The 14,392-nt window shown below is 39.2% G+C and overlaps 1 protein-coding gene across 9 annotated transcripts in view; it reads left to right on the top strand.

Moving 5' to 3' along the window:
* The first annotated feature begins 2,001 nt into the window (after positions 1 to 2,001).
* megf11 (multiple EGF-like-domains 11) overlaps positions 2,002 to 14,392 on the top strand; it is an 84,823-nt gene continuing 72,432 nt past the window's right edge. For 8 of the 9 annotated variants that reach the window (XM_012919580.3, XM_012919579.3, XM_004553082.3 and 5 more), the window contains exon 1: positions 2,002 to 2,216. The gene's annotated coding sequence lies outside the window, so the exon portion shown is untranslated. Of the gene's footprint in view, positions 2,217 to 13,002; positions 13,033 to 14,392 lie in introns of all 9 variants that reach the window. The other variant, XM_076885809.1, reaches the window with a different exon arrangement.

Genomic DNA, 14,392 nt, shown 5'->3' with positions numbered 1-14,392 from the left:
GCTCTGCTGGGGCTTGAGTTTAGTGCAGCTGCATGGAATACATGCTGGGCTATATGCACCATTTCTACTTCACTACAAATATGAAGACACAAAAGAAATCTTTTTGTATCAACTAACAACCAAAACCAGAAAAAGATTTAAAATACCAATATTGCTAAAAACAATAAGAAACCATAGAAGTACAGACAAGTTGTAGAGTTCATTATTTACACAGCTTCTCAAATGTGATAATTTGTGGATTTTGTCCTAAATTATAACTATAATATAATAAAAAGTATAAGGATTTGTGAGGTTGTACCTCTACTTGGCAACAGCAATTATTTCAACTTTAATTTTGAGCAATTTGAAAATAATCACATTCATATAATCAGCAGTTAAGACAACAGCAGCAGTTAGCCTTGCCTCAATTAAATAGGACAGTGAGATGATGATGTTTTCTCATGAATGCATTACAAAAAAGAAATCAGATTATACAACAGCTGCATAATGCATACTTAAAGTAATTTATGCTGTGGCATTGGTACATTTGGACACTTTTTTTTACACATCTGTTGCAGTTGTGCTGGGGAGCATGCAGTAGGGCTCTGATGGACAGACAAAGCCAAGGTAAAAAACGCCTCCAACGTTCTATCTTACAATCCAGAGTGTACTCTTACTGGCTGGTTGGCATGCAGGCAAACACACGTGTGCTATAGGCAATGGAAACAAAACAAGAATCGGCAACAAAAGTGAGTGACAGGACATGTCATGTTTTGCTTTTCAGTCTTGTCACATTTCTTCAACACATTCTGCATTGAGTTTCACCTGAAGGATAAAGCTGTTGCTCCACAATATGTCTGTCATACATTTTTCATCAATAAGTCCCAAGAAAAGACCAAAACTGACAAAATGTTTCTTCATCTATCAATTCTTTCCCACATCCTCACAATGTAATGTCTCTGCCAACCCACTTGTTCCTGCTGAAAAAATATATTTGAGCATTTTTCTTTAAGAAAACCAACAAAAACAACACAATGATTGCACTGTGACTAATGTACATTTGTTCATCTCATGAGTATTCATGTCAGGCATGTGAGTGTTTAAGTTAGATGGACTCAATAAAGTGCTATAAGTCACATTATGACAAACTTTGGCACATTTATGTGTTTTTAGAAGTCTTTTTTAAACTTTGTTGCTAATAAAAGTATCAAGAGACTCATATTTAAAATGACAGCCATTATTTTTCAGTTTAAAAAAATGCACAGCTTCTTTAAACAGTCTCCCTCCTCTTAACACCTTCTAATTTCCCACTAAGCGGCACATCTCTTTAAACATCAAACTAAGAACCAGATCCAGGGTTTGGTTTGCAAATCTTCCATGTGAAAAAAATCCTTGGAAACATCAGGACTGCAAAGCGAGAAGTCGCTGTAAAAACTTAGCAATATTCCTTAAATCTGTCACACGCAGATGAGGATTTGTTAGTAAAGGTGGATTATGAACAATCATTTGAATATTTAAAGAGAAGGGGAAAAAAATTCAGTCTTAAGTAACTTGTTTTTTCCCCCCTCTTTTTTCCCTCTCTGGTTCACAGGAGAACTAAAGTGTGCATCCTTTCAGAAATAGGATCTAATTATAATAATTATGCTGTTCCAGGCAATTTGCTTCTTTCACCACATACAATTTTAAATGTTGCATCCATGTATAGAAGTAGCTTAGATGAAAGATGCTTTGCAGAATGAGAAAAAAAGACTTTTAAGAAATCTGAAAGAGATCCTACAGGTTGTAGGCTGTAACTGCTGAGGTTAGAGGGGAGATGTTTCCCAGGTTGCTCTAATAATATTGTGGAATCATCCTCTCTGTAAGAACAAGCAAGTGTGTGTTTATGTGCGGAGAGGTGTACGGCAGGGTGATGGGGACTAGGTGGGTAGGGAGGAGGGCAGCATCAGCATCAGCGCCCATGACGTCACCAGAGTTTAAAGTGGGCCGCGCTTCACCCCGTGGAGGGGAGAGAGGAGAGGGAGGAAGCGGCGGCGGTTCCTTGCACCTGTCTCGTGCGCGTCGCCGAGTGTGAAAAAGCCCTGCGCTGACACAACTCCACAAAGTACCTGCTCTCACCGATCCTGCCCGAATGTTCACTTTCTGCTTTAACTAAATATGGAAGAGCTCGTTGCACGGTGGACCCTGTCAATTCTTTCGCCTTGAGGTCGATAACTTTCCAATTCAGCTTTCCGCGAACGGTGAGTCAAATGCTTCCTCCCCCCGACAAATCGGGCTCGATTTGTAAATGATGCTGCAGCAGCCGTGTCATCGGCACGCGCAGCATGTGTGGCGATAAATATGTTTCCAGATGTTTGTTAAAGCAGATTTTTTTTATTTTAAGAGAGAGAGAGAGAGAGAAAAATACATTATTGTGTATTTTTGTTTTAACTGCTGGAGTGGCTCCGCAGTAACTTGCAGTCTGAGCGCGCTGCTGTTGGTTGCTGTGACAAATTGTGCTTTCCATTTAATTAGGCTATTGGCGAGTATATCCCACGGAAATGTGCGCGCTGTGCCAAAGAAAAGGGCTGTATCATCCCGGAGAGTTTTCTAATCTGCTGCAGTCGCGAAGCCGAGTGTTTTTCTTTTATCCCATATATATTTTTGTATGCCAATGTGCTCTGCCTTTTCAAACTAGTCTATTACTTTTGAAGATTGTCATTTTTTAAAGCTGTAAAGCTTTGAATACTAATGATTTAGATTTTCTTTCCTTTTATTTGAACTGCTGCAGTTTATGCATTGTTGTGATGCTTTTTTGCCTTGCCTGGAGTTAGTTTGGTTGGTTGTGTGCTGAATGTGATCGTTCATTCCCTGGTTCCTTTTAAATGTTACGCATTTGATATGAACACTAGTGTAAGTGGCCCCTGTGTAACTGCGATGTCACGACGTCGTTTTTTAAGCTTAAGAGACATTCATAGAACCAGGATTTGAGATAATGGTCTGTCCTTCAAACTCAAGGATTAAGACTGATGAACATTTTGGATGCACAGAATAGAAATGACATGCGGCATGTTATGTCATTTTTTAACCACTAGATGACAACAAAGTGCAACGTAAAGCATCTGATTAAACTTGCATTAGCCTGTTAGTCAATGAGCAGATCTGCACCATGGTTTAATCATGAAATCATTACTGCTGCTGATTTCCTTTGTGGGAGAATAAACAAAACCAAGAAACCCGTCTCTAAAACATACAGTTTTGATGATATCACTATCAGTTACACAACGCACAGACACACACACAAAGAAATACGCACACTGTAGCTACTGTTGCTTTGCCCTGCTGGCGCTGCATACATTGTTCCACATACTCAGCATGGGTTCTCTGCATTATAGCAATTTGTCATAAAGTCATTTATCAGGGATGCACCGTGACACTACAGCAGTGAAGGTTTAGTTTTTGAGTGAGACTTGGACACTTGGTGTGTGCTGTTGTGTTTCCAGAAACTCTGGCTTGTTCATTGTAACCCCTTTCAAGACTCCACTTGATATTCACAGCTTCATTTCTGAGTATTCAAGGGCTACACAATTAGTTAAATCACACCGCAATTTTAATGTTCTGTGTTCATTTAGTTTTTTTGTTCTCCAGTTAACTGGAGCACATCAATAATTCACAGTGTCCTAACTCATAATAATAATAATAATAATAATAATGTTTAACAAATACTGCCTTTATATTTAGATCATCTGTTCCTTTGTCAAATCAGCTGTTATTCTGGACCACCATGACCTGTCAAAATATTAGAAAGCGTGGGCAAATATTGCTCCCATTTTCCTTTCTTTATGCCCACAGTTCAGCTTTAGGCTGTCAAACAAGTTGACAAAATCACCATATTCCTTTTTCATACCTGCCTATTGTCCCGTGAAAATGGAGTATCTTCAAATGTCAGGCCTTTCACAAATATAAAAAATGACCTTGTGTTCGGCTTTGTGTCAATAAATCATGTAAACACTGAATGGATAATAGCTTTTTAAGTGTTTATTTAGTTAAAGAATCCTTCACTTTGTCTGACAGGTTAGGGAATCATTTCATCTAACAATCACATTTACATTTTTCTTGCTAATATTACTGTGAATAACAATACCTAACTGTAATAATTTTTTTTAGTCTTTTGTAGATAATTAGTAAAAGAAAAACAGTCATTGTCTTTTAGTAGTTCACTCAATCTGTCAGGGCATAGCAAGTGCTTGGAAAATGGGAGAAAAGGGGTATATATATATATATATATATATATATATATATATATATATATATATATATATATATATATAAACATTGATATCCAGAGTTAGGGCTGGTTAAAGCTGTGATTTTAAGCAACACTTTCCTCTAATGAGGGGTCATGGAGCCAGAAACCAAAGTAATACTCTGTTCAGCTTCAGTGGTTTCAGCTCTCAGTGGAGCCAAGGACGACATTTGCCGCTCAGACACCGTAAATTCTGATGTTGTTTACTGAACAGATGCATATTTGTCTTATTTTGGGGGCTCACTTAAAGGATCACTGTGTCCGGGGCACCTAAGTGCCTCATGCATTCGGTGGAGGTCATTTTTTTGCAGGCATTTTACAGTCTAGTAAACCCTTTCAACTGGAAATCCCGATGTTTGGCTCAATCAATATGTTTAATTAGGGCTGATTAATGGAAGCAGATAGCTGTGGAAGGCTGACCAATTTCTCTCATCTCAAGAAAAAAGAAAAAATTCATTCCATGGTGGTAATGTGATTTTTATGTAGCAACTCACAGTATTCATTAAACCGAAATTGTAGGGATTAAGTATACATGTATAGTTTACATTTCCGTTTCTATAGATGACCTAACAATTTTTTTCAGTAACTACATTTAAGATTTGACCAGCTGGGGGTTGAAACTCACACAGGCTCAATATAATCTCTTAAACACATGTGAATTAAGGGATTTGAAAACACTAGTTTTCCCCGCAGGCGTAGACATAGACTGTTGGCAGTGTGAAATCTCTCCATTAGTGTATTGGGATTTGCAGAACTACAACTGCTGTGTACTGTTTGGGGGTTGGGTCTGGTTCAAAAGGGCAAATCCTAAAAAGTCGTCTCAGTCTTATAAATCTGACACTGATTTTGAAAACTGCATGTGGACACCTCAGCATAGTGCTGTGTTTCAGGGCTTAGTTTCTTTTCGAATTTGCTGTAATGAACACTGTTTTCTGTCAGTCCCTCAGAAGTAACAGCTAGTATGACCTTTATTCTGCAAATTAAGCCGTTTTTGCTTTGCAATGACTGATAGATCTTATTATTTCAGCAAAAGTGCATTGAGCATTGAGCAAATACCCTGGAGCCATAGCAACTGCATTAACAAAAGTTAATGAAATATGGAGGCAGGACCTAGACTTTGCTTTACTTTTGAAAGCTGTGGCATTTACATTTTGCGTTGAGTAGAGGGAGTGAAAACGGTTTATCCCTCAGCGTACACCCACAACCTACCTCGTCTGTAGACATAAATTTGCAGTAGCCAATATTGTAGCGTTACCAGTAAAAATAGACACGTTTGTTACAGGTGATTTTATTTATTTATTTATTTTTTGTTCAAGAGCATTTGGCTTTTCTTGTAAGTGGGGATTATAAGGAAAAGTCACAGTTGTGCATGTTGTGCATCAGAAAAAAGTTACATAAGTGCAAAGTGATGCAAAATTTTAAAGGCCAATAAAACGTCGTCGCTAGCTGGCATTAAAAAACAAAAAGACATCTGCAATTTAGATTGAGCTACAATTCCACATTAGGTTTCCCAAGGGTCTGGTCATGTCTGCATCTGATTATCCTTGCATACATTTAATTAATAATTCGACAATGCATGGCATTGATGCCGGTCAGCCAGCATTCTGCAGGGGAATAGATTGGCTCTGCTTGATATCCAGCCACAGCCTCTTAGCGAGGAACAAGGAAACGATGAGCTCAGGCAGATTTCAGATACACGAGCTCGTGCGGAGCTGCGTTAATCCTCCCTCCCTCAGGTGCAGTCTTGGGGAGGAACGCCGTGGACTACAGCTCACCACAGATAGTTGGCCAAGCTCTGATTAATGCACTCATCAGTTCTTTTCTTGTTGGTTTTAATGACAAGTATGTCCCTTGCGGGAATTTGGTGACTTTTTACAAATACTGCTGATGCATCTGCTTGGATCTGCCGCTTTTCCCTTCCCCGTATTGTGTAGAGAGCCCTGGTAGAACGCCCAAGTTTTTTGACATGACTAGGCTGTCAGTTACAGTGCAAGAGACCACATGACATATTTTCTACCAAGAGATACAGGATACATGAGCTGAGGAAATGAACAGTGATAATATCTCAGCATGTTGGGATGTGTTGTGCTTTGCTGATAAGGCTATTATTCATTATTATGCCTTAGACAGCAGAAATCCACTCTCCATCTCAGGCATATGCTTTTCACACATAGTTTACTTACTGCTTACTAATTACTTTGGAGTTAAAAATGATTTAATCACTTATGTGGACTGTAAAGAAGCCACAGATATTCACTAAGCTAATCTTTCCTTTTGAGAGCTCAGGCTGTTGAGCAGAAGTAGAAAAGTGAATTATTGGCTTGTCAGAAACATGATGAAATTTAATATTTAATTTGACAGCATCAAAAAGGTACCGATAGGCACTAAGAATGTTTTAAAATGAGTTAGAATAGATGTGATAGATTTCACAGAAGTCCCCAGAAATCTTAAGGAGAAGATGATTCATAACTGTGGTCAAAGACTAAGGCAGTTTGTAGCGCCTGCTAAACAGAAAATCCTAACAACAGCCATTCATCTTAAAAAGGGCTTTAAAAACTTAAATGTTCCCCAGCATATTTAATGTTGTTATTTTTGCATTGTTTCCTCAACCAAACAAATCGGGTCTGAGTCACAAATTTGACAAACAACCACAATTTATCACTCACATCAAAGAATTGTAGTGTTGTGTCTCAGTAGGCAAAGTGAAATGGAAATTATTATTCACGTTTTATATTGTGCAGTAATTCAGCAACATGATCAATGGCTTATGATCATCATCCTGACAAATGCAGACAGAGTTGTGGTCATGCCACATTTAGCTGCCCTTATGTGATTGATGATTAAAGCAGACAAATGATTCACTGTGCTCAACTGTCCATTAGTAGTATGATGCCTATTAGAGGGTGATATTTTGCCTCTGGCACCTTTCACACAGGGACCTCGTCACACTATTTTTTTTTCTCTGTCTGTTGACAGGGATGTGCGTCAGAGTGTATGTTTCTGAATAAGTAAATATAAGCTTATTTTTTTTATTTAAAAACCAAAAAATATGTAAATGTATGACACCTTACATACAACATATTGCTGTCACATCACTGCCACATGCTGTGCACCGTCGTAGCAAATGTTTTAGCTGCATCTCCTCTCGGCTTGTCTGATCAGTTCCAGTGAGACTACTTTGGAGCCTTTCCAATGTCTAGTGATGGATCTTTGTGTTATCAGTGAGACGCTTTGAGCCCTGTAACATAAAGCCCCAGCGCTTATTCAGCACCGCGTACCTTGCCTGTGATCAATGGCCAGCAGTCAGGACACTGAATGGAGCACAGATTGAACCACATCTGGGATTTGGATGCTGAATAACAGCCCACTCAACAGGGGTGACTCATGAATAATGCACCAGCCAGCTGAGTGTCCCATCTCCTTTGGCCCCTTACTGGTGATGCTTTTGCACTCAGACCTGTCCAGGGAGCAGAAGGTCAGTGCACAAACACTTGGCACCCCTAGCACCAGCATCAGGCATCCCTGCCCACCGCAACCATGTTATAATGGAAAGCATAATGGAATAGAGGCTGAAAGAAGCACGTAAGGGAGATGTAGCTTCCATTTACAACAATAATCATTTTTTATTAGGTTTTTATAGATTTTAGGAGCATTTTTATATACAACACAAAGCGGTCTGGGTTGAGATGGCACGGAAAACTGCAATTTAACAACCTTATGTTGTTTTTATTTCACTCAGGTCATGGAGACATGCTATTTTCCTTGACAGATGTCATAAATTAAAAATGAACAGGTTTGCAGTTCATAAAACAGTAAGTATATGTTGCTATATTGTTTTGCAACCTGTGCACTATTTCTATATTTCACTGCACTATGATATTTACAGACTTTAGTGACAGACCGATTAATTGGTTGGCCTATGAATGCGGACACATCTGCATTGCAGGCAGAAAAGCTCATGTTGGTTGACCACAGCTGTAATATACGACACAATTATATTGTCGAGTTCTACACCGCAGGATGAGCTTTAACAGTGCGAGCATCTCATGAATCAGATGATTTATACTGAATACATTTTAGTGCATTGTTTTCTCAGCCTAGTGGTTATATTCTGTTTCCCAGTTATTATTCAAACAAATTTCTAATGACTTTCATTGGCTTTGTGTATGCATTGGATTTTATGGATTTGTTGCATTTTGGCTTTATTTAACATATGATTAAAACAGGCGTCCTCATGTGTTCATTATGCAGGCTGAACACAGCCACACAAACGCCTCTCTTTTGTTCATTTTTTTTTTAATGTATTCAGTCTAAGTAGGCACATTTTGCTCAAGTAGTTTCAAGGACATTTAAAAGGTCATGACGGCAAAAATTGGGCGTACATCGTGCAAATCGAGTTGATGGAGCTCTCATTTCACCAAATGGAGATCACCTGGTTTGGATCCTTTGTGCACCGGTAGCGCATTTTCAGATTTAATAATCATGATGGTAAGTCATTCTTCATTCAGTCATTGACTAGTGATCCAGAAGGTCAACGTGCTGCACTATCGGAGAGAGCACACCACTGAGAGGGAAGTAGGAGGTGTAGCTTTTAACAGAAAGAGTTGATGTTTTATTCTGATTTTTTATTTTTTGGAAAAGAAGCATTAGTTAGAGTAGGCTAACTAATGCTTCTAAGTAAGCTGGTGATTCACTCAAGTCACTCAAGTACACACATGTAAGTCAGTTTTCAGGTACATTATTCTGACAGCAACTTTAATAATTCTGCCATTTTTTTTGATGAGCTACCATTTAGAAACTAGTGCTCGATTATCAAAATTTCAAATACCTAAATTATTAGCACATCCACTTAGGGGAGATTCCCCCTCGAAATTCATCACTTCATTTCAGTGGCTGTTCATAGCTGTTTGTCATTTCACAGCAAATCAAAGATAATAGAATTGCAAAAAAAGAAATAAAACACATTTATGCATTATTACTTATTTTTTAAGATGCTTTTACTCAAAATGTCAGGTATTGGTAAAGCGTAAGTAAATTACAGGATTATTTCAGTTACGAAACAGAAAAAAGCAACCGATTTACCCACTCAAACAAAAAATAGTCCAATAAAACGTACAGAGAAAAGAGCACAACTACACAATTTTTAAAAAAAATATTGTTGCAAAAAAGAGGAAGGTCATTTTTGTCCAAATGCCATCCTTCTAAAGTCATCAAGAGTGCTTTGATGAATGATTGTTCGATAACAATTTTGAACATATCCTGCCACTCATCTCAGTTTTTTTTTTATCCTTTGTAGCTGTTACAGCCACTAAGTTGAGAAGTAATTACCTGGACTATGAGGTGTTACAGTGGTAAAGTGATGTTTGATAATTCAGCATTAATAATTTGTTCGTACCATAAGATAAAGTCACTTCAGAGCTGCTTCTTTTTAATTCACTTGAACTCTGAGTCAATTGTTTGACAGTACATTACTTCATTGAAGTAGCCATTTGTATTCTGAACTTTTGCTTGCTTGTAAGTAAAGGGTTTGAGTAGTCTCTCTACTGCATTGCATGCATCAGTATAAAATGATATGTTTTCCCAAGTGTAATGTAAAGTCCTCTGATATCTCAGAGGATTGTCTGCACAGAAAGCAAAGTGCATCCACGCGCAGTGGCTTTTCTCTTCCTTGCTCCCCGCGTCTGCTTCACACACCACTTACCCTGCGACATTTGGGACGAGTTTCTCACTGCTTGGCTTCTCACATCTTGGACACTGACACAAAATAAATGAAGACACAAAGAAGACACAAGGTTCAGAGTTGGAAGGGGTTGGTGGCTGAGGTGTGAAACTATTGGGGTGTAAAATTGCCCTGGCAGCCGCACTGTTGTTTCAGCATTTCATGGTGAGCTGCTCAGCTAGACTTTACTTGACTTTTCTGCCTCCTTCGATCCACCTCCTTTTATTTGTGTTTCTGTCCACACTATACCTTTGCTTAATTTGTCCACAGCACTGTAGCTGTACAACTAAAATACAGAAATGAACACATGGCTTGGCTGGGCCGCCAGGCAGAGAGCAGCTGAATATTACAGTGGTTCAGTTTTGTTCTCCACTGGAGAATGATCCTGGTGAGAGAGCAGACGGTTCAACAGGCTAATATTCACACATTAATTTGCCCAAAGATGTCCAACTGTTCTCCAATAGATCTCATTACGTGCAATCAGTCACAGGCTGGCTAATTGTCTGTGTGGTGTAGGAAAGCTTTACTGGTGCATATAGGAATGACTGGTGCTTCCTCCTGGTGGCGGCAGGAGGCCATGCCCAGGCTGTGAAGAGAGAACAGACGTGGTGCAGAGGGCACTGCAAAACATTTGGCTGTCAGTATGATGCCTAGGGTTTGTTATTAAAAGCATAGGGCGAAACACAGAAACTATTCTGAGCAGCAGGCAAAGCTATGTGACATCAGGCACATTGTTATTTTGCTTCATTAAGTGATGTTGTTTCACTAATTAGTTTTCTTGCCTAAAGCTTGTAATTGGTGACATGTTTATGACTGTATGTGCCATGCCTGTTATGTGAGGAACCCAAACATGATTAATTACCAAAAAAAAAAAAAGTTTGACATTAGAATAAGCACAAGAAAAACGACGTTGTAATTGCTATACGCTGTACTCCATTATCTATATTAGTGCAGTGCCTGCTGTCAGAGACATTTTAGCGTCAGCAGAGGCAGATGTCATAATCAGTGGAGATTTATTTAGAAACTGTGTTATCCGAATTGAGGACATCATTATGAAGAATGTCACATCATCTGTGCGGTCACAAATCAAGCAAAAGACCCTACGATGCAATCACATTGTCGCATCATGCCATACATTTGCATGTGACAATTATGCTTAGTATCAGAGGCGACGTGATGACTCTAACCTTCTAGAAGCTGTCCCTGCCACTCAGCAGCTATCCCTGTAATGCCTTCAAGCAATCTTTTACAAGATTAAGCCACCCAAGTCTCCCAATTTAGTGAGGCTAGAGCCATAACTGCAATAGATGGGTCAATGAGATATAAAAAAAACCTCATATACAATCACCAGTCAAATTTTTTTCAGCAGGTTCTATTATTACTATGCATGCAGAGTTTCACGGCATTACTGCCTCATTTACAGCCCAACATAGAGTGCCAACATGATCATCCAAGCAGAGCAAAGCATTAAGCCAATAAAAAAATAGTTCATTTACCCATATCTTTACTATAATAAATAGACACACCTGCCACCACACAGCTAAAACGATCCTCAACCTCATCTGTGTGTGTTTTCATTATAAAGCAGGTGATTGGCTCTTTGTAGGGAGCAGTGGAAAGCCGCTGTCTCCCATAGATTTCTTATTCACGGGCCTTTAAGTGCTACGTCTGCCTAAAAATCCGGAGAACAGGAGCACATAGCCAAAATCAAAGCACTTATCAAAAAACGGTCCCTAAACTCAGCAATGTACTTGCTTTGGTTTCTAGCAATACAGCCAGCAAATCGATGAATAGAGAGTCCTCGATCTGATAGTCACCAGTGCTTTGCTCAGTGGTGCAGTGGTTAGCACTGTCTCATAGCTAAGAAGGTTTTGGGCAAAAACCTGCGCACTGGGTTGTGCAGTGTCAGCCTTCTACAGCCTTCAGGTATCTTTGCATCAGCAAAGTTAGATATCACACTCATTGGAAGTTTATTCCAACTAACCATGTTATCTGAACTGTGACATTGTTATGAGGCCACAGAGGAGTGTGGCATAATCTGTGCGGTCACATATCAACCATAATGGCCTATTCCCACTGAACGCATCATTTGTCACATAAAATTATGGGCAAATTTAAACCTGCTGGAGCCAGCGAGACCCTTCCTGCATTCATCCTCTATGGAAGTGGGGTCCACTTTCAGGAGCATGTTTGTGAATGGTTTAAACTTGTGTCACCTGTGACATCATGCGTCAGGTCAGAGGTGGCTAAACCCTAAGGTCAGACCACAGCTCATCTACATGACCTCAAGCTCTTGCAGTGCTCCTACTCCTGCTCCCAGCAGTACACCCGCTAAATATGATGTAGATCATTTGGTGAAATATGTGAAGGACAGACAGACAGGGGTTTCTTGATTTATTAGTGAGATGTGATGATTATGTTTACTCACATTAGTTTCACATTTTCTGCTCTTTCTTTGAACCACTTCTGAACAGATGGCTGGAGTGACTGTGCTGCTCTCCTCCCTTGTGAGTCTGATTTTAGATTCATAAAGCCAACGTTAGACTAGATTAGTTTCTCTGATGTCTATAAAGCAATTTCTCATTATTGCCCGTGGTTGAAAGTGGGATGGGAGTACACAGGGCAGTGTTTGTCTGCTCCGACAGGCTGCGAAAAATCTTTGTGCCCAGAGTGAAAGAAATAAAAGTATGAGGACAGGCTCCCTCCAACGGGCTGAGTCTGGTGTTGGCATGCCCTGCGGTAAGGCAAGGTTATTCAGATGAAAGATGGTGTTGAGATTAGTGAGCCCTGCCTGAGCGCATGGACGTCCAGCATTCCGCACTGCGTGATTTATGAGAACCATGATATCAGCAGTCGCCACATGAATAAACCATGTGGGCAGAATTAAGCTTCTGTTAAACGACGCACAGCATTTTCCCAGGTGCTTCACCAGCCAAAGTGAAATCACATTCGTGGATGTTGTTGTTGCTACATGAGACTTTAAAAGCAGAGGATGTTTTAATTTTTCCTCTCTCTTTCCCAGTAATTCCCATGGCTTCGGCAACACTTCCAGGTAATTGTTTTGAGCTTATTAATAGTTTGTAGAGCCCCTTGGCATGAAGGCTTGACGTAAGGCAACGTAACTAAGCTCTCATTATCTATTCAATACCAGAATAAATGCATATATTGATATATTTAAACTGTCCTCCTGCGGCTAATGGTTCTTTCATTACAGTCATTTAGCGTGTCAGATACTTACCCCAAGATGAGCTCTTCAGATTGTGTGTTTTCTATAGGCTAAAATATTTGCTGCCATACAATTGAATTTCTCAGCTTGAATAACTGCATTAAAATTCGGAATTCAAATCACTTGATTGGACTTTTCTGATCAAAAATCTGGAACAAAAACAAGTTTCAACCATAACAAACACTAACAAGTTGAAAATGAAAGTTTAACAGTCCAATTAAATAATTAATAGCAATTAATGTAATTACTGAAAATCGTTAAACTGGAGAAGCTACTTTGCACATAACAATTTTTAATCATTTTTTTTAAACTAAAACAATAACACAAGCAACATCACGTTGGGGTTGAAAGTCACATATTTAAGAGAAGAACTGCACTGCAAACCCAGGATGTCAAGTCTGCAAGATGTGGGAGGGGTAGTAGTAAATGCCAGCAGTAAAGGGAAGGGCTTTTGATCCATACTAAGGAGTATATGTATAGTTATCCTCACTTATGGCTCTTTCTCCCAACCTGTTGTGCTTTGTGGAAGCACAAATATACTACAGTACCTCTTTAAACTTACGCTGAAATAATGTTTGGACAGATAATTTTTTATTTTCCTTATCTACGTGTGGATTTGAAATAATAAAAAAAGTCTGAAATAAAGTGAGAAACAAAAAACTCATTTGAGGATGCGAATCAGGCTAATCTCAATAAGACTGATTGTGCCAATTTTTAAGATAAAGTCCGCTGAAAATAAAATGGCTGCTTTTGTCTATCTTTTGTTTTTTAAATACACTACTTCGCCAGAGGCACAATGTACAGTGAGGTGCTGCGGCAGCAAGAAGCAGCAGTTTTTCGTGGGAAACTACATACATATTAATGCATATTAATAATAGGAATATTGCGCGTCTGTCTTCCTGTCCATCTTCACTCACTGATTGAAAAATCTTATTCAAATGCCTATAGCTAAAGCAGGGGGAACTATTCTTTTCTGGCCTGTATAAAATAATCTGAACACAGTATGCCCTCTGTCCTCAGAAATGAGTTGAACTGCTAATGTCCATAACCATAACTAAGCAGTATTATGGCGAGTATCCAGCCTGAGATTGAGAGATTGTGAAATTAATCCTTGGCTGGATCATGTCAAGCTGGCATTCCTAATCACTGAAGTGTAATAAATAGAGAAGTACCCTAGAGAGAGAGA

The sequence above is a fragment of the Maylandia zebra genome, linkage group LG7, assembly GCF_041146795.1.
Source record: "Maylandia zebra isolate NMK-2024a linkage group LG7, Mzebra_GT3a, whole genome shotgun sequence".
Taxonomy (NCBI): Eukaryota; Metazoa; Chordata; class Actinopteri; order Cichliformes; family Cichlidae; genus Maylandia; species Maylandia zebra.
The sequence above is the reverse complement of the archived record's forward strand: the minus strand, read 5'-3'. Positions and strand labels throughout refer to the sequence as shown.